Source organism: Bombina bombina, chromosome 1 (assembly GCF_027579735.1).
Source record: "Bombina bombina isolate aBomBom1 chromosome 1, aBomBom1.pri, whole genome shotgun sequence".
NCBI classification, from domain to species: domain Eukaryota; kingdom Metazoa; phylum Chordata; class Amphibia; order Anura; family Bombinatoridae; genus Bombina; species Bombina bombina.
In genome coordinates this window covers 169,121,449-169,147,883 of record NC_069499.1, presented here as the reverse complement: position 1 = coordinate 169,147,883, position 26,435 = coordinate 169,121,449, and the positions used below count along the sequence as shown (strand labels likewise).

At 36.9% G+C, this 26,435-nt stretch overlaps 1 protein-coding gene across 1 annotated transcript in view; it reads right to left on the bottom strand.

The window, feature by feature from the left end:
- The window catches only part of RAB15 (RAB15, member RAS oncogene family), a 114,284-nt gene that overhangs the window by 5,559 nt on the left and 82,290 nt on the right, over nt 1-26,435 (bottom strand). The window lies entirely within an intron of this gene.

The window sequence follows — 26,435 nt, the reverse complement described above, 5'->3', positions numbered from 1 at the left end:
ACTGTGCTTCTTTTATACATCGAAGAAAATGTTAAACCCATTTAATCCGGGATACAGAATAGTCTAATTCAGCAGTGGTTTAAAAACAGACGGTAGCGTCTGATAAACAATAAAAATACACTTAACCAGCCTACTGTTCCTTAGCGTTCTAAATCTTCTGCATATACATTTTCTTACTGATTTAGCCTTGGCAACAATAGACCGTGACGAGTAGCCTCTTCCATGTGGCTTATACCCATTTGTCTATGCTCTTCCTTACGGTTATACTTAGCCCATTTTTTTTGTTTGTTTTTTTACATAAGAAAAAAAAATCAAATTTTGCAAACAAAATAGACTGCACAATTAAATAATCAATACTTATCTGTGGATACATACATTTTTCTCCATAGTTCATGGTCCGCTCAAAATGTTGTTCAATGTTTAAACATTGCCTGTAAAATAAAATATAGGGTTAATATATATCTACGTGTGATTAATGTTTATCTTAGTGTTCAAATCAATATATTCTCTATGAACAGTATTTATATTTGGATCCAACATCATTGCATATTACACAGGAACAACAGTCCCCGGTATCAGGTAACTTGCAACAGATTTGCACTAGCGTATTTGTCCTTTCTAAACAAGACGTATTCCCCATACCATTTTAAAATAAAGGCCTGAAACTTTTGGCATTAAGCCCTGCCACTTGATTCTCTTGCACCAGTTTTATAAAAGTACATGGAACAATTTAGTTCATCATGTAAGCGGTATCAAGAGAAGGAGAGTTAAACAATTACTATGTAATTCCTTAACAAAAAAAGTAAAGTGAATTCCTTGGACCCTCTAGAAAGGAGGGCACAACTTTTTCAGGTATTCTAGGAATGCATCTTTGACAACTTTAAAAATGTTGATGTGCCGTACCTCTCAATTAGGCCACTGTTAAAGTTTGCCAGTATAAAATTTATACAAGAGCTTTCGACAATAAGTGTCCATCATGAAAGGAGTTTTGAAATGGTTAGGTATGTGCCCCAGATTAGCATTAGTGCAAATTGTGCAATCTGTTTATACACATTTTAAGATTAAAAAAAAAAAAATAAAACCGCAGAAAATAAAAAGATATGATGGTAATCATTCACAAAGCAGCAGAATGCCAAAGGAATATAGTATTGGATCACTGACCTTATTATAACTGCACTAACTGCTCAATTTTTCACCAAACTCATATCATATCATATTATGGAAATCACCATATAATGAATTAACTACCCATTTTATATATATATAAAAATCTATTAAGGCAACATCTATCAGACACAATTAAGAACTATATAGGCTGACTAATATTTTTTTTCTATTGTCTGTTAAAAAAACAGCAGCAAGTGCTATTAAAACACATGATGTACTGATTCATAGTTTGTCCCATAAACTTTCAGCATCGCCATCTACACAAACCTAAAACCAAATCCATGTTCCAGGAACTGAAAGCTTAGAGGTTACTTTAAAAAGGGACATTAAACACTAAATAAGTTTTATAAGCATAATATTGAGGTTATTCCCTGCCTTCCTCTAGTCATGGTGCCGCTATGTTGAAATCTAGTTTTCACTACATTCCAGTGCTGACCTTGCTGACCTGTTTGCACATGTGCAGCAACTCTCCTACAGATACCTGCAGTGTAACTTAGGTTATGTAAAGGCGGCACCCATGATTAGAGGGAGGTGCATGAAATGTACTTATTGATTAGTGTCCCTTTAAGAAGACAACAAGGAAATACATCTCCGATATCCAATCCAGTTCACTCATTACTATTCTGATATATCTGGGTTATTTGTACTACTGTGTGACAAGAGGATGACCACTGGAACTGAAAAGAGGGCTAGGTGGAAGGGGCCCTGACTTATCAGAGAACATAACTGAGTTGGGTGTAGGAGCTATACTTAGGCAGCTGTGTACTGAAGTGTAGAGAGGAATCCTTGATTGGTGGTGAGGAGCTTTCGGGTGTGTTTTTGTGGCAGGAAGTGGGTTTCTTGAGTGGTCAAGTTGGATTGAGGGGCATTGCATAATTTGGTAAAAAGGGGACTAATGCTGTGCTAGATATACATTGTGGTTTGAGGAGCTTTTATTTTGTACAACAAGGGGTCTTATGCATTTCTATTTTGTTTGTGTTATTTTCAGTATGGTCCCCAGTATATGAAAGCTACACATATCTGCAACAACCTCTAAATAGTCTAATCACTAAATTCAGTATCCATAGAAGCCATAAGATATAGAAAGGATTGATGCGGCAGATCACCACCATTCATGGGCACAATTTTTCGCTGCTGCCCTTTAATTTGTGTCATACATGTTCCTCCTACCTCATATTTTTGATATGTTAGTTTTGTGTCTATATTCTCTTTATCTGAGGGAAAATTTAGAGATTATGTCTTTTTTTTTTTTTTTTACATATTTACAAGCGTGTGAATTCTACTGTGGCCTTATTCCCTTTTATTTTATTATTATTATCCGTTATTTGTAGAGCGCCAATAGATCCTGCAGCGCTGTTAGTGACTATATTTAGGGTTTTAGTCTTAGTACACTAGGTGAGGGGGTTAATGTAGAGGTTATGGAACTCTTTGGTTGACTGAGTCATCAGTTTTGCTAAAAAAAAAAAAAACAATAAAGGAAGATACATATAAAAAATAAAAAAATACCACACAATGAAGGTGAAACAAAAGAAAACTGAAAAGCGTCAACCATAAATGTCCACTCTCTTGTTAAAATTTACAAATAACTAAGGGTAACTCAAAAACATAAATATAAGGAATGTATTTGAAAACCGTAAAATCAGGAGTTCTTCCAATTCTTTCATTACATAATTTTCTCAAGAAATTTATAACCATCTATACTTTCTAACTGGGAATATTTTACTATGCCAAGAAAGGAGCATATTCCCTTAATGGTAACCAAACCAAATACCATTCTCTAATGAAAATGCAGTGTAACAGATAGATAATCCTTATAAATTAAAAAGTTTAAAATATTATTTGTAAAACAGAGAAAGAGCACAGAATCATTCAAACACAGTTAACATATACAGTAGTTATTTCTTTCAGGCTTCCACATAAATCTAAGGCTCAAAAGCGGTATAGCTTGTCAATAGGTGCAAATCTGTTGTTCATTACCTGTGTAGCCATATGTGTCAACATAAATACTGGCTTCAGTTTGCAATTTTTAGATTATATCAAACCATGAATTCAAGGAATACGCAAACATATTCAAATGGGTTGATCTGCTACATTGCAGAACTCAATGTGATATATTTATACAGCAGTTCTATTAGAGAGAATGTATGCTTTGAACACCAAGATACATCTTTGAATTTATATGTAGATATATATTTACCCCTTTAACTTATTTTACACACACCAAGCTAACAATCAAATACAACAATGGGACCATAAACAGCAGAGAAGATGTATTTTTCCAAAACATTATTGTAAACATTTGATATAGTCTACATTTTTTATTTCATTATCTCAAAAAATATTATTCAAAACTATTGTTTCTATGAGTATGAATTAGAAAATCACAAAAATAAATTGAGAAAAAAAAAAAAGGAAAAAGAAAAGCTTGGTTGTAGCATATAACACAGGAGGTGTCCAACCTATTACAATAAGGGGTGACAATGGATTTTTTTGTCCACTCAGCAACTTGAACACATTTTAGAATTCCATTAATCAAAACAAAAATATATGCAGATCTAAAATAAAACTTAATATAAGTAATGTTTGAGCATTATACATGTCACTGATGCATTTACACAATATGGGCTGACAGGTGTCCAGCATTCAATCAGACAGTCCAGTATTTTAGCAGACTGTCCAGAAAAATCTTCACAAAAACACTTAAAATGTCCAGTTTTTAATGTCCATGAATTTTATTTAAAATGTAAAATGCCTCATATGTCCCAATGCATTACAAATATGGAGCAGAAATAAGTGACATTCAAGGGGGTGAAATCATTGCTGTTTATTTGTGGTGCAGCAGCTAAGGAAGTAAAATGGTTAATTTGTATGTTACTGGATTGTGAAAAATATACAAGGCTAAATAAAGAGTGGAGGCTTTTGGGAGAATTGTTTGACCCCTGTTACCATTGTGCCCAGTCACCTAGAGATTATCCAGTATTTTTGTGGTGGACAGCTGGCAACTCTATATACAGATCAATAATCTGATTACAATGAATAAAGGGTTCATGTAAAAAGAACAATAAGGCCAGGTTGCCATTCTTCTCCATAGACTTTAATGGAGATAAAGTTTGAAAACTGGTGGTAACAATATTTACCACATCAATGGAAACTAGGCCAAACTGAGGCCTAGTTTCCATTGTTGTTGTAAACTGTGTAAACTGGTGGGAACATAAAACATCTCCAAAGTCTTGATACTCGTTACTACCAGTTTACAACAGCAATGGAAATTAGACCTGAGGTATTTGTCTATTAAAAAGTAGTTATTTAGAAGAGTAAAGTTGGAACCCAGTCAAATCCTTCCCTAGGACATCACATAGCCATGAGGTGTTAGCTTAGAGCAGTGTGACATTTAAATTGATAAATTACAGAAGAATTATGTATAAAGTATGGAGCTAAAGTTTCAGGTGCCCGCATTATAGATTAGACAACTCTGATATAACATTAGATAAATAAGCATCGTGTCTTTCAACTGCATTATTGCAGATTGAAATAGCATAGTTTAATTTGCTCTTTTATTTTAATGCAGATTAAAGATAAACATTTGTACATTATACACCAGCATTATGTTATTCCAAGTTGACTCAAAAATAAATTAAAGAACAAAGAGTGTGATACATTAGAGTATAAATACATAAAGTGAAAATGACTCAAAGGCATAATTTCTAGTGCCATAAATAAAAAAGACGCAGTGAATACGTTTGACTATAATGTTAAACAGCTCTAAATTACAAGTCTCCAAAATAATTCTCACTATGTAATTTTATCTTTCATTCACTTATTTGAATAACTTTAATCACTTGGCTGCTAAACAGGGCTGTGATGCTGTGCTTTGTAGTACTGACTGGCAACCAGTCTATTAAAGGGATATAATACTCGAAAATATTCTCTGTACCAGAGAGACTCAGTTGTACACATTCATGCAACTTCCTGTTGGTTTTACATTAAACTTAAACAGCTTTTACTTGAAGTGACAGTTAAAACCTTTAGGCCTAGATCACAAATGGAGCGCAATATTGCCACTCCACTCAGTAATACCAGGGCCCGTAAATGTGCGCTGGTATTACAAGTGAGACGCAAGGCAAATGCGACCTCGCGTTTGCATTGCCTGGATGACAGTGTGCTCCCATAGGCTCCAATGGGAGCCTCGTTCTCATGCTGTCAGACACGGCAAACCACCTAGCTCAGAGCAGGGGGCAATTTGCGCAGGGTTGGACAGCAAAATAAAAATATATATATGTATATGAATATATACTTATGTGTTTATATGTGTATATACACATTAACACATAAATATATATATATACATAAATATTTAAAGCAAAACACAGTCCCCCATGACGTCAATGTAAAGGCCCTTTTTTAAGTGCCGTTTTTTTTTTTTTTCCAAACAGCACACATCCCCTCTCACTTTAACCCCAGATTGTGATGTCATCAGAGCTTTGACAGCCATTTCAAAGTGACCAGAAACAATAGTCATTTTAAAATAAAGTTGTTTTACTGTTACTGCTGCAAGATATAGAAAGAGTGCAGAATTCTATTTGCAGATTAATCTAAAGTAAGACTTTAAGATGACTAAGGTGTAGACTGTCCCTTTAAAGTGAGAAAGGAAAGGAATTGTATGTTTGTGCCCAGCCAATACTTAAAGGGACACTGAACCCAAAGTTTTTCTTTCATGATTCAGATAGAGCATGCAATTTTAAGCAAGTTTCTAATTTACTCCTGTTTAGAATTTTTCTTAGTTCTCGTGGTATCTATTTGAAAAAGCAGGAATGTAAACTTACAAGTAAATTAGAAAGTTGCTTAAAATTGCATGCTGTATCTGAATCATGTTCAGTATCCCTTTAAGGTTGAAAGCGACAAGATGAAGATGGTTTATTCAACAGACGACATGTTTTCAAACGCAAAGCACTAACATAATTTTGAAATTTTGTCTTTTAGATGTAACAGAGAAAATTTTGGGTAGAGTGTCACTTTCATTATATGATACGCCCAATTTCTATAAAGCATTTAAGAACATGCTTTTTTTTGTACATACAACTTTATTGGCCAACATAAAAGAATTAAAATGCAATAAACTGAACAGGAGAAAAGGGATACAGCATAGTACATGACACGACATGCCATGCCAACAATCAGCAACCTTTATTTCATGTTTCCCACAACTAATAACGTTGACGATTACCTCCTCAAGAGACAGCACTGACTCTTACTTAATTAGTATTAGATTTTATTTTGCAGTGCAGAGAGTTCCACCCTTCTTTAGTTTTATAAAATCACTTCTTTTTGCCTAGACATTTAGGAAGTACCGACCAGAACAATAAATTCATCCAATGCAAAGAACTTCCAAAAGATCTAACTGGCCAGATGTTGTTTTAGAGTTTAATAACTTGGTGCCTAACCAAAGCCATAAGGGCTGCATACCAATGAATGGTAATACGGGAGGTCATCTCTATTATTATTATTATTATTATCTAATTAAGCAGAACAAATTATATTTGCAGCAGAGTAGAGGACTGAAGTTCAGCTACGGTACAAAACTGGAATTTTGAAATACAATTTAAGAAAAAAAAAAAAAATCATCATCCCTTACTTCATTAAAGGGAAAGTCTAATCCAAAATAAACTTTCATGATTCAGATAGAGAATGTAATTTTAAACAATTTTCCAATTTACTTTTATAACCAATTTTGCTTTGTTCTTTTGGTATTCTTAGTTGAAAGCTAAACCTAGGAGGTTCATATGCTAATTTCTAAGCCCTTAAAGACCGGCCTCTTCTCTTAGGGCATTTTGACAGTTTTTCACCACTAGAGGGTGTAAGTTCATGTGTGTCATATAGATAACACTGTGCTCACAGTGAGCCAGCTCTGATTGGCTAAAATAGAGGTCTGTCAAAAGAACTGAAATAAGGGGGAAGTTTGCAGAGCCTTTGATAAAGAACAGCCAATAGAATGCGAGCTCAATCCTATTGGCTGATTGGATCAGCCAATAGGATTGAAGTTCAATCCTAGTGGCTGATTGCATCAGCCAATAGGATTTTTTCAACCTTAATTCCGATTGGCTAATAGAATTCTATCAGCCAATCGGAATCTAAGGGACGCCATCTTTGATGACGTCACTTAAAAGGAACCTTTATTCGTCGTCGGAAAGAAGAGGATGCTCCGCGCAGGATGTCTTGAAGATGGACCCGATCCGCGCCATATGGATGAACATAGAAGATGCCATCTGGATGAAGACTTCTCCCAGCTTCGTTGAGGAATTCTTGCCGCTTCGTAGAGGACTTCTCCCAGCTTCGTTGAGGATGGATGTCGGCTCTTCAAAACTGTAAGTGGATCTTCAGGGGGTTAGGGTTAGGATTTTTTAAGGATTTATTGGGTGGGTTTTATTTTTAGGTTAGGGTTTGGGCCGCAATAGAGCTAAATGCCCTTTTAAGGGCAATGCCCATCCAAATGCCCTTTTCAGGGCAATGGGGAGCTTAGGTTTTTTTAGTTAGGGGTTTATTTGGGGGGTTTGTTGTGTGGGTGGTGGGTTTTACTGTTGGGGGGGTGTTTGTATTATTATTTTTTACAGGTAAGAGAGCTGATTTCTTTGAGGCAATGCCCCACAAAAGGCCCTTTTAAGGGCTATTGGTAGTTTAGGCTAGGGGGGGGTTATTTTGGGGGGGCTTTTTTATTTTGGTAGGGCTATTAGATTAGGTGTAATTAGTTTAAATATCTTGTAATTTGTTTATTATTTTCTGTAATTTAGTGTTTGTTTGTTTTTTGTAATTTAGGTATTTGTATTTAATTTAGGTAATTGTATTTAATTTAGGTAATTTATTTAATTTTAGGTAATTTATTTAATTTTAGTGTAATGTTAGGTGTTATTTAAGACAGGTTAGGTTTTACTTTACAGGTAAATTTGTATTTATTTTTTGCTAGGTAGTTAGTAAATAGTTAATAACTATTTAGTAACTATTCTACATAGTTAAAATAAATACAAACTTGCCTGTAAAAAATAAATAAACCCTAAGCTAGCTACAATGTAACTGTTATATTGTAGCTAGCTTAGGGTTTATTTTATAGGTAAGTATTTAGTTTTAAAGGGCCACTAAACCCAAAATCTTTCTTTCATGATTCAGATAGAACATACAAATTTAAACAACATTACAATTTACTTCTATTATTTATTTTGCTTCATTTTTTTAGATATCCTTATTTGAAGAAAAAGCAATGCACATGGGTGAGCCAATCACATGAGGCTTCTATGTGCAGCAACCAATCAGCAGCTACTGAGCATATCTAGATATGCTTTTCAGCAAAGAATATCAAGAGAATAAAACAAATTAGATAATAGAAGTAAATTAGAAAGATGTTTAAAAATGCATTATCTTTCTAAATCATGAAAGAAAAAATGTGGGTATCATGGCCCTTTAAATATGAATTATTTAGTTAATGATAGGAATTTTTATTTAGATTTATTTTAATTATGCTTAAGTTAGGGGGTGTTAGGGTTAGGGCTAGACTTAGGTTTAGGGGTTAATAAATTTAATATAGTGGCAGCGACGTTGGGGGCGGCAGATTAGGGGTTAGCCGAATGTTTGCTAATTTCAGGATTTCCAATATCATGACCACACTAACACACTCACCCCACGGACTTCAATAGAGCACGTTATTGGGGGGGGGGGGGGAATGTGTGTGTGTTTTATGTATAATATATACATACAAATATATACACATATATAGAGTATACAACAGAAGTACAATGTGCAATATCACTTAAAGGGACAGGAAACCACAAAATGTTCCTTTCTTGATTCAGATAGAACATACAATTTTAATCAACTTTCCAATTTAATTCAAATTGCTTCATTCTCTTGTTATCCTTTGCTGAACGAACATTGGCAGCTAGCCAATCGCAAGAGTCAAATGTCCAATCGTTAGCAAGCTCCTACTAGTGTAGGATATGTGCATATTCTTTTTCAACAAGTGATACAAATAGAACAAAAACAGAAGTGAATTTAAAAGGGTCTTAAAAACATAAATTTATGTAAGAACTTACCTGATAAATTCATTTCTTTCATATTGGCAAGAGTCCATGAGCTAGTGACGTATGGGATATACAATCCTACCAGGAGGGGCAAAGCTTCCCAAACCTCAAAATGCCTATAAATACACCCCTCACCACACCCACAATTCAGTTTAACGAATAGCCAGGTAGTGGGGTGATAAAATAAGGAGTTAAAAACCATATAAAAAGAGGAACTGGAAATAAAATTGTGCGTTTTATACCAAAATCATAACCACCATAAAAAAGGGTGGGCCTCATGGACTCTTGCCAATATGAAAGAAATTAATTTATCAGGTAAGTAACGTTTTGTAAATGTATGCAAAGAAGACCAAGTTGCTGGTTTGCAAATCTGATCAACCGAAGCTTCATTCTTGAAAGCCCAAGAAGTGGCGACTGATCTAGTAGAATGAGCTGTAATTCTCTGAGGTGGAGACCGTCTCGCCTCTAAATAAGCCTTGTGAATCAAAAGCTTTAACCAAGATGCCAAAGAAATGGCAGAGGCTTTCTGTCTTTTCCTAGGACCAGAAAAAACGACAAATAGACTAGAAGTCTTCCTAAAATCTTAAGTAGCTTTGACATAATATTTCAAAGCTCTTACAACATCCAAAGACTGTAGAGATCTTGCAAGAGTATTCTTGGGATTAGGACACAAGGAACAACAATTTCCCTACTAATGTTGTTAATTGTAAGTCCACAAAACAGCCTTATCCTGATGAAAAATCAGAAAAGGAGACTCACAAGAGAGAGCAGACAAATCAAACTCTTCTCGCTGAAGAGATAACCAAAAGGAACAACACTTTCCAAGAAAGTAGTTTAATATCCAAAGAATGCATAGGCTCAAAAGGAGGAGCCTGCAAAGCCTTAAAAACCAAACTAAGACTCCAAAGAGGAGAAATTGATTTAACAGGCTTGATACGAATCAAAGCCTGAACAAAACAGTGAATATCAGGAAGTTTAGCAATCTTTCTATGAAATAAAACAGAAACAGAGATTTGTACCTTCAAGGTACTTGCAGACAAAACTTTATCCAAACCCTTCTGAAGAAACTGTAAAATTCTAGGAATCCTAAAAGAATGCCAAGAGAATTTATGAGAAAAACACCATGAAATATAAAACCCGATAATAAATCTCTTTCTTGAAACAGACTTACGAGCCTGTAGCATAGTATTAATCACTGAGTCAGAGAAACCTCTATGACTAAGTACAAAGCGTTCAATTTACATACCTTCAAATTTAGCGATCCTGATGGAAAAACGGCCCTTGAGACAGAAGGTCCGGCCTTAAAGGAAGTGGCAAAGGCTGGCAACTGGACATCCGGACAAGATCCGCATACCAAAACCTTCGAGGCTATGCTGGTGCTATCAGAAACACATGTGATTGTTCCAATATGATCTTGGAGATCACCCTTGGAAGAAGAACTAGAGGCGGAAAAATGTAAGCAGGTTGGTAAAACCAAGGAACTGCTAACGCATCCACCATCTCCGCCTGAGGATCCCTGGACCTGGAAAGATACCTGGGAAGTTTGTTTTGATGGGATGCCATGAGATCTATTTCTGGAAGAGCCCACATCTGTACAATCTGACAAAATACATCTGGATGGAGAGACCACTCCTCTGGATGTAAAGACTGACGACTGAGATAATACGCTTCCCAATTGTCTACACCTGGAATATGTATCGCAGAAATTAGACAGGAGTTGGATTCCACCCAAGAAAGTATCAGAGATAATTCTTTCATCGCTAAAGGACTGTGAGTCCTCCCTTGATGATTGACATATGCCACAGTTGTGATATTGTCTGTTTGAAAACAAATGAATAATTCTCTCTTTAATGGCGGCCAATCCTCTTGAGGATTCCAAACTCCTTGTGCTGTCAGAAACCCCCAGACAGCTCCCCAACCTGTGAGACTTGCATCTGTTGAAATCACATTCCAGACAGGACAAAGAAAAGAGGCCCCTTGAATAATCCGATGGACTAACCACCAGGACAGGAGAGAGTTGAATGTTGGGATTTAAGTATATCAACTGTGATATCCGAGTATAATCCCTGCACCATTGATTCAGCATGCAAAGCTGCAGAGGTCTCATGAAAATGAGCAAAGGGGATCATGTCCAATGCTGCAGTCATGAGACCTAAAACTTTGATGCACATAGCCACTGAAGGGAATGATAGAGACTGAAGGTTTCAACAGGCAGAAACCAATTTCATTTGTCTCTTGTCTGTTAAAGACAAAGTCATGGACACTGAATCTATCTGGAAACCTAAAAAGGTGACCCTTGTCTGAGGAATCAAGGAACTCTTTGGTAAATTGATCATCCAACCATGTCTTTGAAGAAACAAAACACAAGTTGTGAGATTCTGCTAAATGAAAAGATTGAGCTAGTACCAAGATATCATCCAAATAAGGACACACCACAATACTCTGCTGTCTGATTACAGATAGAAGGGCATTAGAACCTTCAAAAAGATTCTTGGAGCTGTTGCTAGGCCAAATGGAAGAGCAACAAACTGGTAATGCTTGTCTAGAAAAAAGAATCTCAAAAACAGATAGTGGTCTGGATGAAACGGAATATGAAGATATGCATCCTGTAAGTCTATTGAGGACATATAATGTCCTCGCTGAACAAAAAGCAGAATAGTCCTTATAGTCACCATCTTGAAAGTTGGGACTCTTACAAAATGATTCAAAAACTTCAGATCCAGAATTGGTCTGAAAGAAATTTCCTTCTTCGGGACAATGAATAGATTTGAATAAAAACCCAGACCCTGTTCCAGAATTGGAACTGGTACAATCACTCCTTAAAGCTCTAGATCTGAAACACATTTCAGAAAAGCCTGAGCTTTCACAAGATTTGTTGGAATGTGAGAGAGAAAAAAAAAATCTTCTCACAGGTCGTCTTATTCTGAAACCTATTCGATACCCCTGGGAGACAATATTCTGAATTCAATGATTCTGAATGGAACCTGCCTAAACGTCTTTAAATAATTTCAATCTGCCCCCCACCAGCAGAACTGGATCGAGGGCCGCACATTCATGCAGTCTTGGGGGCTGGCTTTGGTTTCTTGTAAGGCTTGGACTTATTCCAACTCGAGCATGGCTTCCAATTGGAGCCAGAGTCTTTAGGGGAAGGAGTGTTTTCTGTTCTCTATTCTGACGAAAGGAACGAAACCGATTAGAAGCTTTAGATTTGCCTTTGGACTTTTTATCTTGAGGCAAAAAAACTCCCTTCCCCCAGTAATATAGTGGAAATAATTGAATCCAACTGTGAACCAAACAAATTATTACCCTGGAATGAAAGAGATAGTAACCTAGATTTAGTTACCATGTCAGCATTCCATGATTTGAGCCATAAAGCTCTTTTAGTTAAAAAAAAGCCAAAGACATAGATTTAACATTAATCTTGATGATATAAAAAATAGTATCAGAGATAAAATGATTAGCATGTTGAAGCAAACAAACAATGCTATGCAAATCACAGTCCTTTACCCGTTGTGCTAAGAAATCCAACCAAAAAGTTGATGCATCCGCAACATCAGCCATAGAAATGGCAGGTCTGAGCATATAGCCAGAATGCAAATAAGCTTTTCTTAGATAAGATTCAATCTTCCTATCTAAAGGATCCTTAAAAGAGGAATTATCGTACATAGGAATAGTAGTACGTTTAGCAAGAGTAGAAATAGTCCCATCAACATTAGAGACTTTTTCCCAAAACTCTAATTTAGCCACTGGCAAAGGATACAACTTTTTAAACCTTGAAGAACAGAAGAAGTACCAAGCTTAGACCATTCTGTAGCAATTCCATGAGAAACAGCATCAGGAACAGGAAAAACCTAAGGAGTAGTCACAGGAGGTTTATAAACAGAATTTAAACGTTTACTGGATTTATTAACAAGAGGATCAGACTCCTCAATATCCAAAATTAACAACACTTCTTTTAACAAAAAACGAATATACTCGATCTTAAAAAGATAAGATGATTTATCAGTGTCAATGTCTGAAGTAGGATCTTCTGAGTCAGAGAGATCCTCATCAGGAGGAGGATATATCAGTATGTTGCCAATCATTACAAATTTCATCAGTATTATGAGAAGTTTTAAAAGACCTTTTACGTTTATTTGAAGGCGGTATAGCAGCCATAGCCTTATGTATCGCATCAGCAATATAATTTTTCATCAGAGATATCATGTACTTTAGATGTTGAAGGAACAACAGATACTGTACTAGCACTAATAGAAACCTTTTCTGCATTCAAAAGCTTATCATGACAACTGTTACATACTACAGCTGGAGATATAATTTCCACTAGCTTACAACAGATACACCTAGCTTTGGTAGAACTGTGTTCAGGCAGCATGGTTCCTAGAGCAGTTTCTGAGAAAGGATCAGATTGAGACATCTTGTAAAATGTAAAAAAAAAGAAAAATAACATTAAAACAGAAATATCTTATTTCCACATATAGCAGTTTCAGGAATGGGAAAAAATGCAAATGCTAAAATTGGCAAAAAAAAAAGCAAATAGCATAGTCCTCTGAGTGCAAAGAAGGCAAGGAGCATATAGGAAGTGTGGTAAAATAAAACTAATTTTTTTGGCGCCAAGTAGGACGCACAATGCAAAAGGAAGTTGAGAAATTTTTTGGCGCCAACGAACATCCGGAAATGACGCAACTCGCGTCATAACAAACAATTTCACACCAAACAACCTAGTGTCAACTAAGACGCAGGAAATGACGAACTTGCATCATGACAGACGCACATTCACGTCCAAAAAATTTCTCGCGCCAAGAATGACGCAATAAAAAAACAGCATTTTGTGCCCTCACGATCCTAATTTGCCTGCAAGTTTTCCAAGAAAAAAAAACAAGTGAAATTGAAAAAAAGACTATACCCCAGGTAAGACAAGCTTCCTAAACATGATTCCCATAATGAAACTTCTGTACTGCAAAGGGAAATACACATAGACCTGACTCATGGCAAATAAGTAAAATACATATATTTAAAACTTGATATTAATACATAAAGTGCCAAACCATAGCTGAGAGTGTCTTAAAATAATGATACATACTTCCCGAAAGACACCCATCCACATATAGCAGATTGCCAAACCAGTACTGAAAGCTATCAGCAGAGGTAATGGTATATAAGAGTATATAGTCGATCTGAAAAGGGAGGTAGGAGATGAATCCCTACGACCGATAACAGAGAACCCTTGAAAGATTTCCCACGATGAAAACCATAAAATCAGACGATACTCCCTTCACGTCCCTCTGACGAACACTGTACTCTGAGAGGAATTGGGCTTCAGAATGCTTAGAAGCGCTAATCACAGAATAAATCATAAAACTCAAGCACAAACTTACTTCACCACCTCTATAGGAGGCAAAGTTTGTAAAATTGAATTGTTGGTGTGGTGAGGGGTGTATTTATAGCCATTTTGAGGTTTGGGAAACTTTGCCCCTCCTGGTAGGATTGTATAGCCCATACGTCACTAACTCATGGACTCTTGCCAATTACATGAAAGAAAACATAATTTATGTAAGAACTTACCTGATAAATTCATTTCTTTCATATTAGCAAGAGTCCATGAGCTAGTGACGTATGGGATATACATTCCTACCAGGAGGGGCAAAGTTTACCAAACCTTAAAATGCCTATAAATACACCCCTCACCACACCCACAATTCAGTTTAACGAATAGCCAAGAAGTGGGGTGATAAAAAAGTGCAAAAGCATATAAAATAAGGAATTGGAATAATTGTGCTTTATACAAAAATCATAACCACCACAAAAAGGGTGGGCCTCATGGACTCTTGCTAATATGAAAGAAATGAATTTATCAGGTAAGTTCTTACATAAATTATGTTTTCTGTCATGTAATTAGCAAGAGTCCATGAGCTAGTGACGTATGGGATAATGATTACCCAAGATGTGGATCTTTCCACACAAGAGTCACTAGAGAGGGAGGGATAAAATAAAGACAGCCAATTCCTGCTGAAAATAATCCACACCCAAATAAAGTTTAATGAAAAACATAAGCAGAAGATTCAAACTGAAACCGCTGCCTGAAGTACTTTTCTACCAAAAACTGCTTCAGAAGAAGAAAATACATCAAAATGGTAGAATTTAGTAAAAGTATGCAAAAAGGACCAAGTTGCTGCTTTGCAAATCTGATCAATCGAAGCTTCATTCCTAAACGCCCAGGAAGTAGAAACTGACCTAGTAGAATGAGCTGTAATCCTCTGAGGCGGAGTTTTACCCGACTCAACATAAGCAAGATGAATTAAAGATTTCAACCAAGATGCTAAAGAAATGGCAGAAGCTTTCTGGCCTTTTCTAGAACCGGAAAAGATAACAAATAGACTAGAAGTCTTTCGGAAAGACTTAGTAGCTTCAACATAATATTTGAAAGCTCTAACAACATCCAAAGAATGCAACGATTTCTCCTTAGAATTCTTAGGATTAGGACATAATGAAGGAACCACAATTTCTCTACTAATGTTGTTGGAATTCACAACTTTAGGTAAAAATTCAAAAGAAGTTCCATACGTCTTATCCTGATGAAAAATCAGAAAAGGAGACTCACAAGAAAGAGCAGATAATTCAGAAACTCTTCTGGCAGAAGAGATTGCCAAAAGGAACAAAACTTTCCAAGAAAGTAATTTTAATGTCCAATGAATGCATAGGTTCAAACAGAGGAGCTTGAAGAGCCCCCAGAACCAAATTCAAACTCCAAGGAGGAGAAATTGACTTAATGACAGGTTTTATACGAACCAAAAGTTGTACAAAACAATGAATATCAGGAAGATTAGCAATCCTTCTGTGAAAAAGAACAGAAAGAGCAGAGATTTGTCTTTCAAGGAACTTGCGGACAAACCTTTATCTAAACCATCCTGAAGAAAAATAAGTCTTCCAGACTCTATAATATATCTCTCTAGATACAGATTTACGAGCCTGTCACATACAGGGAGTGCAGAATTATTAGGCAAATTAGTATTTTGACCACATCATCCTCTTTATGCATGTTGTCTTACTCCAAGCTGTATAGGCTCGAAAGCCTACTACCAATTAAGCATATTAGGTGATGTGCATCTCTGTAATGAGAAGGGGTGTGGTCTAATGACATCAACACCCTATATCAGGTGTGCATAATTATTAGGCAACATCCTTTCCTTTGGCAAAATGGGTCAAAAGAAGGACTTGACAGGCTCAGAAAAGTAAAAAATAGTGAGATATCTTGCAGAGGGATGCAGCACTCTTAAAATTGCAAAGCTTCTGAAGCGTGATCATCGAACAATCAAGCGTTTCATTCAAAATAGTCAACAGGGTCGCAAGAAGCGTGTGGAAAAACCAAGGCGCAAAATAACTGCCCATGAACTGAGAAAAGTCAAGCGTGCAGCTGCCAAGATGCCACTTGCCACCAGTTTGGCCATATTTCAGAGCTGCAACATCACTGGAGTGCCCAAAAGCACAAGGTGTGCAATACTCAGAGACATGGCCAAGGTAAGAAAGGCTGAAAGACGACCACCACTGAACAAGACACACAAGCTTAAACGTCAAGACTGGACCAAGAAATATCTCAAGACTGATTTGTCTAAGGTTTTATGGACTGATGAAATGAGAGTGAGTCTTGATGGGCCAGATGGATGGGCCTGTGGCTGGATTGGTAAAGGGCAGAGAGCTCCAGTCCGACTCAGACGCCAGCAAGGTGGAGGTGGAGTACTGGTTTGGGCTGGTATCATCAAAGATGAGCTTGTGGGGCCTTTTCGGGTTGAGGATGGAGTCAAGCTCAATTCCCAGTCCTACTGCCAGTTTCTGGAAGACACCTTCTTCAAGCAGTGGTACAGGAAGAAGTCTGCATCCTTCAAGAAAAACATGATTTTCCTGCAGGACAATGCTCCATCACACGCGTCCAAGTACTCCACAGCGTGGCTGGCAAGAAAGGGTATAAAAGAAGAAAATCTAATGACATGGCCTCCTTGTTCACCTGATCTGAACCCAATTGAGAACCTATGGTCCATCATCAAATGTGAGATTCACAAGGAGGGAAAACAGTACACCTCTCTGAACAGTGTCTGGGAGGCTGTGGTTGCTGCTGCACGCAATGTTGATGGTGAACAGATCAAAACACTGACAGAATCCATGGATGGCAGGCTTTTGAGTGTCCTTGCAAAGAAAGGTGGCTATATTGGTCACTGATTTGTTTTTGTTTTGTTTTTGAATGTCAGAAATGTATATTTGTGAATGTTGAGATGTTATATTGGTTTCACTGGTAAAAAAAAATAATTGAAATGGGTATATATTTGTTTTTTGTTAAGTTGCCTAATAATTATGCACAGTAATAGTCACCTGCACACACAGATATCCCCCTAAAATAGCTATAACTAAAAACAAACTAAAAACTACTTCCAAAACTATTCAGCTTTGATATTAATGAGTTTTTTGGGTTCATTGAGAACATGGTTGTTGTTCAATAATAAAATTAATCCTCAAAAATACAACTTGCCTAATAATTCTGCACTCCCTGTAGTATCAATCACAGAGTCAGAGAAACCTCTTTGACCAAGAATCAAGCGTTCAAACTCCATACCTTAAAATTAAGGTTTTGAGATCCTGATGGAAAAAAGAACCTTGAGACAGAAAGACTGGTCTTAACGGAAGAGTCCACAGCTGGCAAGAGGCCATCCGGACAAGATCCGCATACCAAAACCTGTGAGGCCATGCTGGAGCTACCAGCAGGACAAATGAGCATTCCTTTAGAATATTGAAGAATACCCTTGGAAGAAGAACTAGAGGCGGAAAGATATAGGCAGGATGACACTTGTAAGGAAGAGATAATGCATCCACTGCCTCCGCCCGAGGAACCCGGGATCCGGACAGATACCAGGTAAGTTTCTTGTTTAGATGAGAAGCCATCAGATCTATTTCTATTTGAACAATCTGAGGAAATACCTCTGGGTGAAGACCATTCGCCCAGGTGCAACGTTTGGCGACTGAGATAATCCGCTTTCCAATTGTCCATACCTGGGATATGAACCGCAGAGATTAGACAGGAGCTGGATTCCGCCCAAACCAAAATTCGAAATACTTCTTTCATAGCCAGAGGACTGTGAGTCCCTCCTTGATGATTGATGTATGCCACAGTTGTGACATTGTCTATCTGAAAACAAATGAACAACTCTCTCTTCAGAAAAGGCCAAGACTGAAGAGCTCTGAAAATTGCACGGAGTTCCAAAATATTGATCGGAAATCTCACCTCCTGAGATTCCCAAACCCCTTGTGCCGTCAGATACCCCCACACAGCTCCCCAACCTGTAAGACTTGCATCTGTTGAGATTATAGTCCAGGTCGGAAGAACAAAGAAGCCCCCTGAACTAAACGATGGTGATCTGTCCACCATGTCAGAGAGTGTCGTATAATCGGTTTAAAGATATTAATTGAGATATCTTTGAGTAATCCCTGCACCATTGGTTCAGCATACAGAGCTGAAGAGGTCGCATGTGAAAACGAGCAAAGGAGATCGCATCTGATGCGGCAGTCCTAAGACCTAAAATTTCCATGCATAAGGCTACCAAAGGGAATGATTGTGACTGAAGGTTTTGACAAGCTGATATCAATGTTTAAACTTCTCTTGTCTGACAAGGACAGAGTCATAGACACTGAATCTATCTAGAAACCTAAAAAGGTTACCCTTGTCTGAGGAATCAGTGAACTGATTGGTAAATTGATCCTCCAACCATGAACTTGAAGAAACAACACAAGTCGATTCGTATGAGATTCTTCGAAAATGAGAAGACTGAGCAAGTACCAAGATATCGTCCAAATAAGGAAATACCAAAACCCTGTTCTCTGATTACAGAAAGAAGGGCACCGAGAACCTTTGAAAAAATTCTTGGAACTGAGGCTAGGCCAAACGGTAGAGCCACAAAACTGGTAATGCTTGTCTAAAGAGAGAATCTCAGACACTAAAAGTGATCTGGATGAATCGGAATATGCAGATACACATCCTGTAAATCTATTGTAGACATATAATGCCCTTGCTAAACAAAAGGCAGGATAGTCCTACAGTAACCATCTTGAATGTTGGTATCCTTACATAACGATTCAATATTGATAGATCCGGAACTGGTCTGAAGGAATTGACCTTCTTTGGTACAATGAACAGATAAAATGAAACCCCAGCCCCTGTTCCAGAACTGGAACTGGCATAATTACTCCAGCCAACTCTAGATCTGAAACACATTTCAGAAATGCTGAGCCTTTGCTGTGTTAACTGGGACACGGGAAAGAAAAAAATCTCTTAGCAGGAGGCCTTAACTTGAAGCCAATTCTGTACCTTTCTGAAACAATGTTCTGAAACCAGAGAACGGAATTGATCCAAATTTCTTTGAAGAAAACGTAATCTGCCCCATACCAGCTGAACTGGAATAAGGGCCGCACCTTCATGGGTACTTAGGAGCTGGCTATAGGTTTCTATAAGGCTTGGATATATTCCAAACTGGAAATAGTTTCCAAACTGATACCGCTCCTGAGGATGAAGGATCAGGCTTTTGTTCCTTGTTGTGAAAAGAACGAAAAATGATTATTAAACCTAAATTTACCTTGGATTTTTTATCCTTTGGTAAAAAAGTTCCCTTCCTTCCAGAAACAGTTGAGATAATAATTTATTACCCTGGAAAGAAAGGGAAAGCAAAGTTGACTTAGAAGACATATCAGCATTCCAAGTTTAATCCATAAAGCTTTTCTAGCTAAAATAGCTAGAGACATATACCTGACATCAACTCTAATGATATCAAAAGATGGTATCACCAATAAAATTATTAGCATGTTATAGAATAATAATAATGCTATACAATTATGATCTGTTACTTGTTGCGCTAAAACTTCTAACCAAAAAGTTGAAGCTGCAGCAACATCCGCTAAAAATATAGCAGGTCTAAGAAGATTACCTGAACATAAGTAAGCTTTTCTTAGAAAGGATTCAATTTTCCTATCTAAAGGATCCTTAAATGAAGTACTATCTGCCGTAGAAATAGTAGTACATTTAGCAGGAGTAGAGACAGCCCCATAACCTTAGGGATTTTGTCCCAAAAAAACTCTAATCTGTCAGATGGCACAGGATATAATTGCTTAAACGTTTAGAAGGAGTAAAAGAATTACCCAAATTATTCCATTCCCTGGAAATTACTTCAGAAATAGCATCAGGGAGATTAAACACTTCTGGAATAACTACAGGAGATTTAAAAACCTTATTTAAACGTTTAGATTTAGTATCAAGAGGACCAGAATCCTCTATTTCTAAAGCAATTAATACTTCTTTAAATAAAGAACGAATAAATTCCATCTTGAACAAATACAAAGATTTATCAGCATCAACCTCTGAGACAGAAACCTCTGAACCAGAAGAACCATTATCAGTATCAGAATGATGATGTTCATTTAAAAATTCATCTGAAAAAAGAGAAGTTTTAAAAGACTTTTATGTAAACTAGAAGGAAAAATAACAGACATAGCCTTCTAAATGGATTTAAAAAATAAAATCTCTTATGTTTATCAGGAACACTCTGAAAATTAGATGTTGACGGAACAGCAACAGGTAATGTAACAGTACTAAAGGAAATTTTATCTGCATTACTAAGTTTGCCATGACATGCAATACAAACAACAGCTGGAGAAACAGATACCAAAAATTTATAGCAGATACACTTAGCTTGGTAGCTCCAGCACCGGGCAGTGATTTTCCTGAAGTATCTTCTGACTCAGTTGCAACGTGGGACATCTTGCAATATGTAATAGAAAAAACAACATATAAAGCAAAATTGATCAAATTCCTTAAATGACAGTTTCAGGAATGGGAAAAAAATGCCAGTGAACAAGCTTCTAGCAACCAGAAGCAATAAATAATGAGACTTAAATAATGTGGAGACAAAAGCGACGCCCATATTTTTTTAGCGCCAAACAAGACGCCCACATTATTTGGCGCCTAAATGCTTTTGGCGCCAAAAATTACGCCACATCCGGAACGCCGACATTTTTGGCGCAAAAGGACGTCAAAAATGACGCAACTTCCGGCGACACGTATGACGCCGGAAACAGAAAAGATTTTTTGCGCCAAAAAAGTCCGCACCAAGAATGACGCAATAAAATGAAGCATTTTCAGCCCCCGCGAGCCTAACAGCCCACAGGGAAAAAAAGTCAAATTTTTTAAGGTAAGAAAAAAATGATTGAATCAAATGCATTATCCCAAATATGAAACTGACTGTCTGAAAATAAGGAATGTTGAACATTCTGAGTCAAGGCAAATAAATGTTTGAATACATATATTTAGAACTTTATAAACAAAGTGCCCAACCATAGCTTAGAGTGTCACAGAAAATAAGATTTACTTACCCCAGGACACTCATCTACATGTTTGTAGAAAGCCAAACCAGTACTGAAACGAGAATCAGCAGAGGTAATGGTATATAAATAAGAGTATATCGTCGATCTGAAAAGGGAGGTAAGAGATGAATCTCTACGACCGATAACAGAGAACCTATGAAATAGACCCCGTAGAAGGAGATCACTGCATTCAAATAGGCAATACTCTCCTCACATCCAACTTGCTGCGGAGCGCATATCAACGTAGAATCTAGCACAAACTTACTTCACCACCTCCATAGGAGGCAAAGTTTGTAAAACTGAATTGTGGGTGTGGTGAGGGGTGTATTTATAGGCATTTTAAGGTTTGGGAAACTTTGCCCCTCCTGGTAGGAATGTATATCCCATACGTCACTAGCTCATGGACTCTTGCTAATTACATGAAAGAAATTACATGCTCTACCTGAATCATGCATGTTTAATTTTGCCTTTCTAATCCCTTTAAATGCCAAATGATTCAAAATTGTATCACCGCTCAATAAGTGCATTACTGCTAAGTTAAACAGTAGGGTATTTGCTCTTATGTAAAATTAAAAACGAAACATTTTAAATTTACTAGATTAAAAATAGCGCCCCACAGTAGGAACTCAATGCAACAAAAAGTCAGTACACCTTTAATTACTGAGATTCAAACTTTCTTTTTTTAGTACTTCTTATGTTCACCTTTATTCACTCAATCCCGTCAGCATAGAGAATACCAATATTTTTGGAGGAATGTTCTGCCATTCTTTAGAGACAATGTTTTCAGCTGCTCTTTGCTGGAGGGGTGTTGCTCTACCTTTACCCCTTTACCTTTAAAATACCCCAAAGGTGTTCTATTGGATTCAAGTCAGGTGACACACTTTACCAGGTCATAGTGTTCACTTTTTTTCCTCCCAATATTCATCAGGCTTCTTTTCATGTTCTTTAGCAAAGTTTAATCTTGCAGTTTTGTGCTGAAGAGCAATCAAGGTTATTTTTTTCTTGGTCACGTCCATAGAGGGTGACTTATGCAATGTCCTGTGCACTGTCTGAGCTGTCACAGAAGCTCAAATTTCCACTGATAACCCCTGAGCCAAGTCTGAAGCACTTGCCCATCTGTTTTTTTAGAGTTAGATTGTGCAAGTAGCACTGTCAGTGACGTCATTTTAGTAGGACTGCCGCTGTAGCTCTGATTAGTGGTACTATGCCTCGTCCTATACCTCCTGATTACTACTGCATCTCTGTTTCAACTGATATTTAGTTGGTCACTGATACTCCTGTATTCTTTTCCATACTTGTGAAGTCTCACAATCAAATTATTTTCTATGGTGCAGATAGTAACAGCCAATAGGTCCAAAATTAAGAAAGTTCTAGTGTTCATGTGTCATTTTACAACCATGCTCATGCCATTAGGCTAATTGGAAATCACAGGTGTACTCAATTTTGTTTCAGTGATCACAGGTTTATTCACTTTTGTTGCATTGAGTTTCTTCTTTGGGGGCCTGTATTTTCAATATAGTCTTCCTATTCATTTTTATTATTCATAAGAGGAAATACTCTACCTGTTAACTTAGAAATAATGCGATTATTGAGAGGTGATACAATTTTGAATCATTTGACATTTACGTGATAAAGCAGAGAGGTGTACTCACTTCTGTTGTATACAGTAGATTATATATATATATATATATATATATATATATATATATATATATATATATATATATTACACACATACACACATATACAGTATATACAATAACATACATTTTAACCGTTATAAAGAAATATATTATTATTGATATAAATAATTTGTATCAGAGAGATAGTGTATGTATGAGTGCAACAGTTTATTTTAATGTATTTATGTTGTGTTTGTGCACATTTTTTTTTAACACTTAGCCATTAGGCAAGGTCTTTAGTCAGTCTAACCCTACAAGTGCAAATTTACGGCTAGATTTAGAGTTCTGCGGCCAAAGGGGTGCGTTAGCTACGCGTGTATTTTTTCCCACGCACCTTTTAAATACCGCTGGTATTTAGAGTTCACAGAAGGGCTGCGTTAGGCTCAAAAAAGGGAGCGTACAGGCATATTTACCGCCACTGCAACTCTCAATACCAGCGGTGCTTACGGACGCGGCCAGCTTCAAAAATGTGCTCGTGCACGATTCCCCCATAGGAAACAATGGGGCAGTTTGAGCTGAAAAAAACCTAACACCTGCAAAAAAGCAGCGTTCAGCTTCTAACGCAGCCCCATTGTTTCCTATGGGGAAACACTTCCTAAGTCTGCACCTAACACCCTAATATGTACCCCGAGTCTAAACACCCCTAACCTTACACTTATTAACCCCTAATCTGCCGCCCCCGCTATCGCTGACCCCTGCATATTTTTTTTAACACCTAATCTGCCGCTCCGTACACCGCATCAACCTACGTTATCCCTATGTACCCCTAATCTGCTGCCCCTAACACCGCCGACCCCTATATTATATTTATTAACCCCTAATCTGTCGCTCCCAACGTCGCCGCCACCTACCTACAATTATTAACCACTAATCTGCCGACTGGACCTCCCCGCTACTATGATAAATGTATTAACCCCTAATCCGCCTCACTCCCGCCTCAAAAACCCTATAATTAATAGTATTAACCCCTAATCTGCCCTCCCTAACATCGCCGACACCTAACTTCAAGTATTAACCCCTAATCTGCCGACCGGACCTCACCGCTACTCTAATAAATGTATTAACCCCTAAAGCTAAGTCTAACCCTAACACTCCCCTAAATTAAATATAATATAACGAAATAAATTAAATCTTATTAAATAAATTATTCCTATTTAAAGCTAAATACTTACCTGTAAAATAAACCCTAATATAGCTACACTATAACAAATAATTTTATTGTAACTATTTTAGGATTTATATTTATTTTACAGGCAACTTTGTATTTATTTTAACCAGGTACAATAGCTATTAACCCCCTAACGCTGGTTTTAACGGCTAACGCAGAACTCTAAATCTAGGCGTTGGTTTCCGCTCAAGCGAACGCATTTACTTTCAACTTGTAATACGTGTAACACGCGCAAGTTAGCACAGTCTCGATATTGCTTATCGCAGCTTGTGCAAATAGCGCCCACTTGTAATTTAGCCCTTTATCTTTGAAATGAATTAAATGAAATAACGCAGCCTATAATGTGGCTCTTGATTTTGACTTTTTTTTTTTTCCCAGCTGGAGACACTGCCGCCAATCAGAGGCAGTATCACTCACCTTGTACTTTTGTGTAAAAATTATTGTGATTTGTCCCTAGGGTTGCCAGTTGTTCCCTGCAAAAATACTGGACAATCTGTAGGTAACTGGTCACAATGATAGGTGGCTCGCACTCTGCAAAAGTCCAAGCTCTTGATCAAACCAATGTACCCCTTGGCTGCCATAATATTAAAATCAATAATTGTACCTACTGGATTACTAGTATATATATATATATATATACAGTAGTGATTTCATCCCCTTGACTGTCCTCACCTCTTTCTGCTCCATATTTGTAATTTACTGAGTCATAGAAGACATTTTGCATTTAGCCAACACTTTAATGCACTTTAAAAACTGGACATTTAAGTGGGAGACCAAAAAGCAAGTTGTGTAATCTACAAATGATACAAATCAAATAGCTGGTTTATGCTATGCATGGGACACAGAACAATCAAACCACAATTTAAACAAAATCCTGGTGTCTGTACAACTATTCTTTGAAAATACTCTGCAATGAAAAAGGGACCCTATAATATATTGCAAACTAAACACTTTGCATTGCCGTCATTGTAGTGGAGCAGCTATGACCCCACAGTGAGGGAGAGGAAAACATTTGTACGAACATAGCAGTGAGTCAGCATAACATGTAAAATAAGCTTTAATAGGGTCCCTGTTCCTTTAAGTGCTGTCTGTATACGATTAGTTCATTATTACTGCACCTCATAAGGAACACAGTATTCATACTGTTTGGGATGTTTGTGTTAATTCTAGTGTAGTAATGAAATCATTTTATTGCATTTTATTATTTAAACAGGTTTGTTTCTCGCTATATTTCACTCCTGATTAAAAAAAGTTGAACATAAAGTTTAATTTGAGCTCTCAGGCACAATGCATAGAAACTCCCAATAATATATAGCCCGTTTAAGAGCAGAATATATATATATGCATCAGTCACCTGCTGCATCCAGGAAAGGCACAGGAGTGCACCTAGCGCCCGGATTTACCTTGCTGGAGTTATAAAACATTGTACTGTAAACATTTTCCTACACTTTAATGTGTTCCCAATTATTTATTTTACTTGTTGAACTTTTAAATTACATTTTCAATTGTTCTCTCTAAGGGCCTGACTAAAAACTTAGCATTGTGGAGATAAATCATGTAAAATCATTATACCCTCAGTATGGGTCTTAATGCATACAGTGGAAGATAAGATAAGGAAGATTGTGTGTGTACAAAGAGAGATAAGATAATGGGGTCTGCTATCCCTGCAAGCTCAGCCCAATTAATTTAGTTGTGGTTACACATTAGGTGGAAAACAATTTTACAGTACTCTGGTCCTTTAAGTATATAATGAAAGATGAACATTTTAAAGCATTTTATTATTACACTAAATTAAGAACCATGCTGGTCTAATCTCTAAATTAAGGACCATGCTGATCTATTCTCTAAATTAAGGACCATGCTGGTCTAATCTCTAAATTAAGGCCCATGCTGGTCTAATCTCTAAATTAAGGCCCATGCTGGTCTAATCTCTAAATATTTAATATTAGACTAATA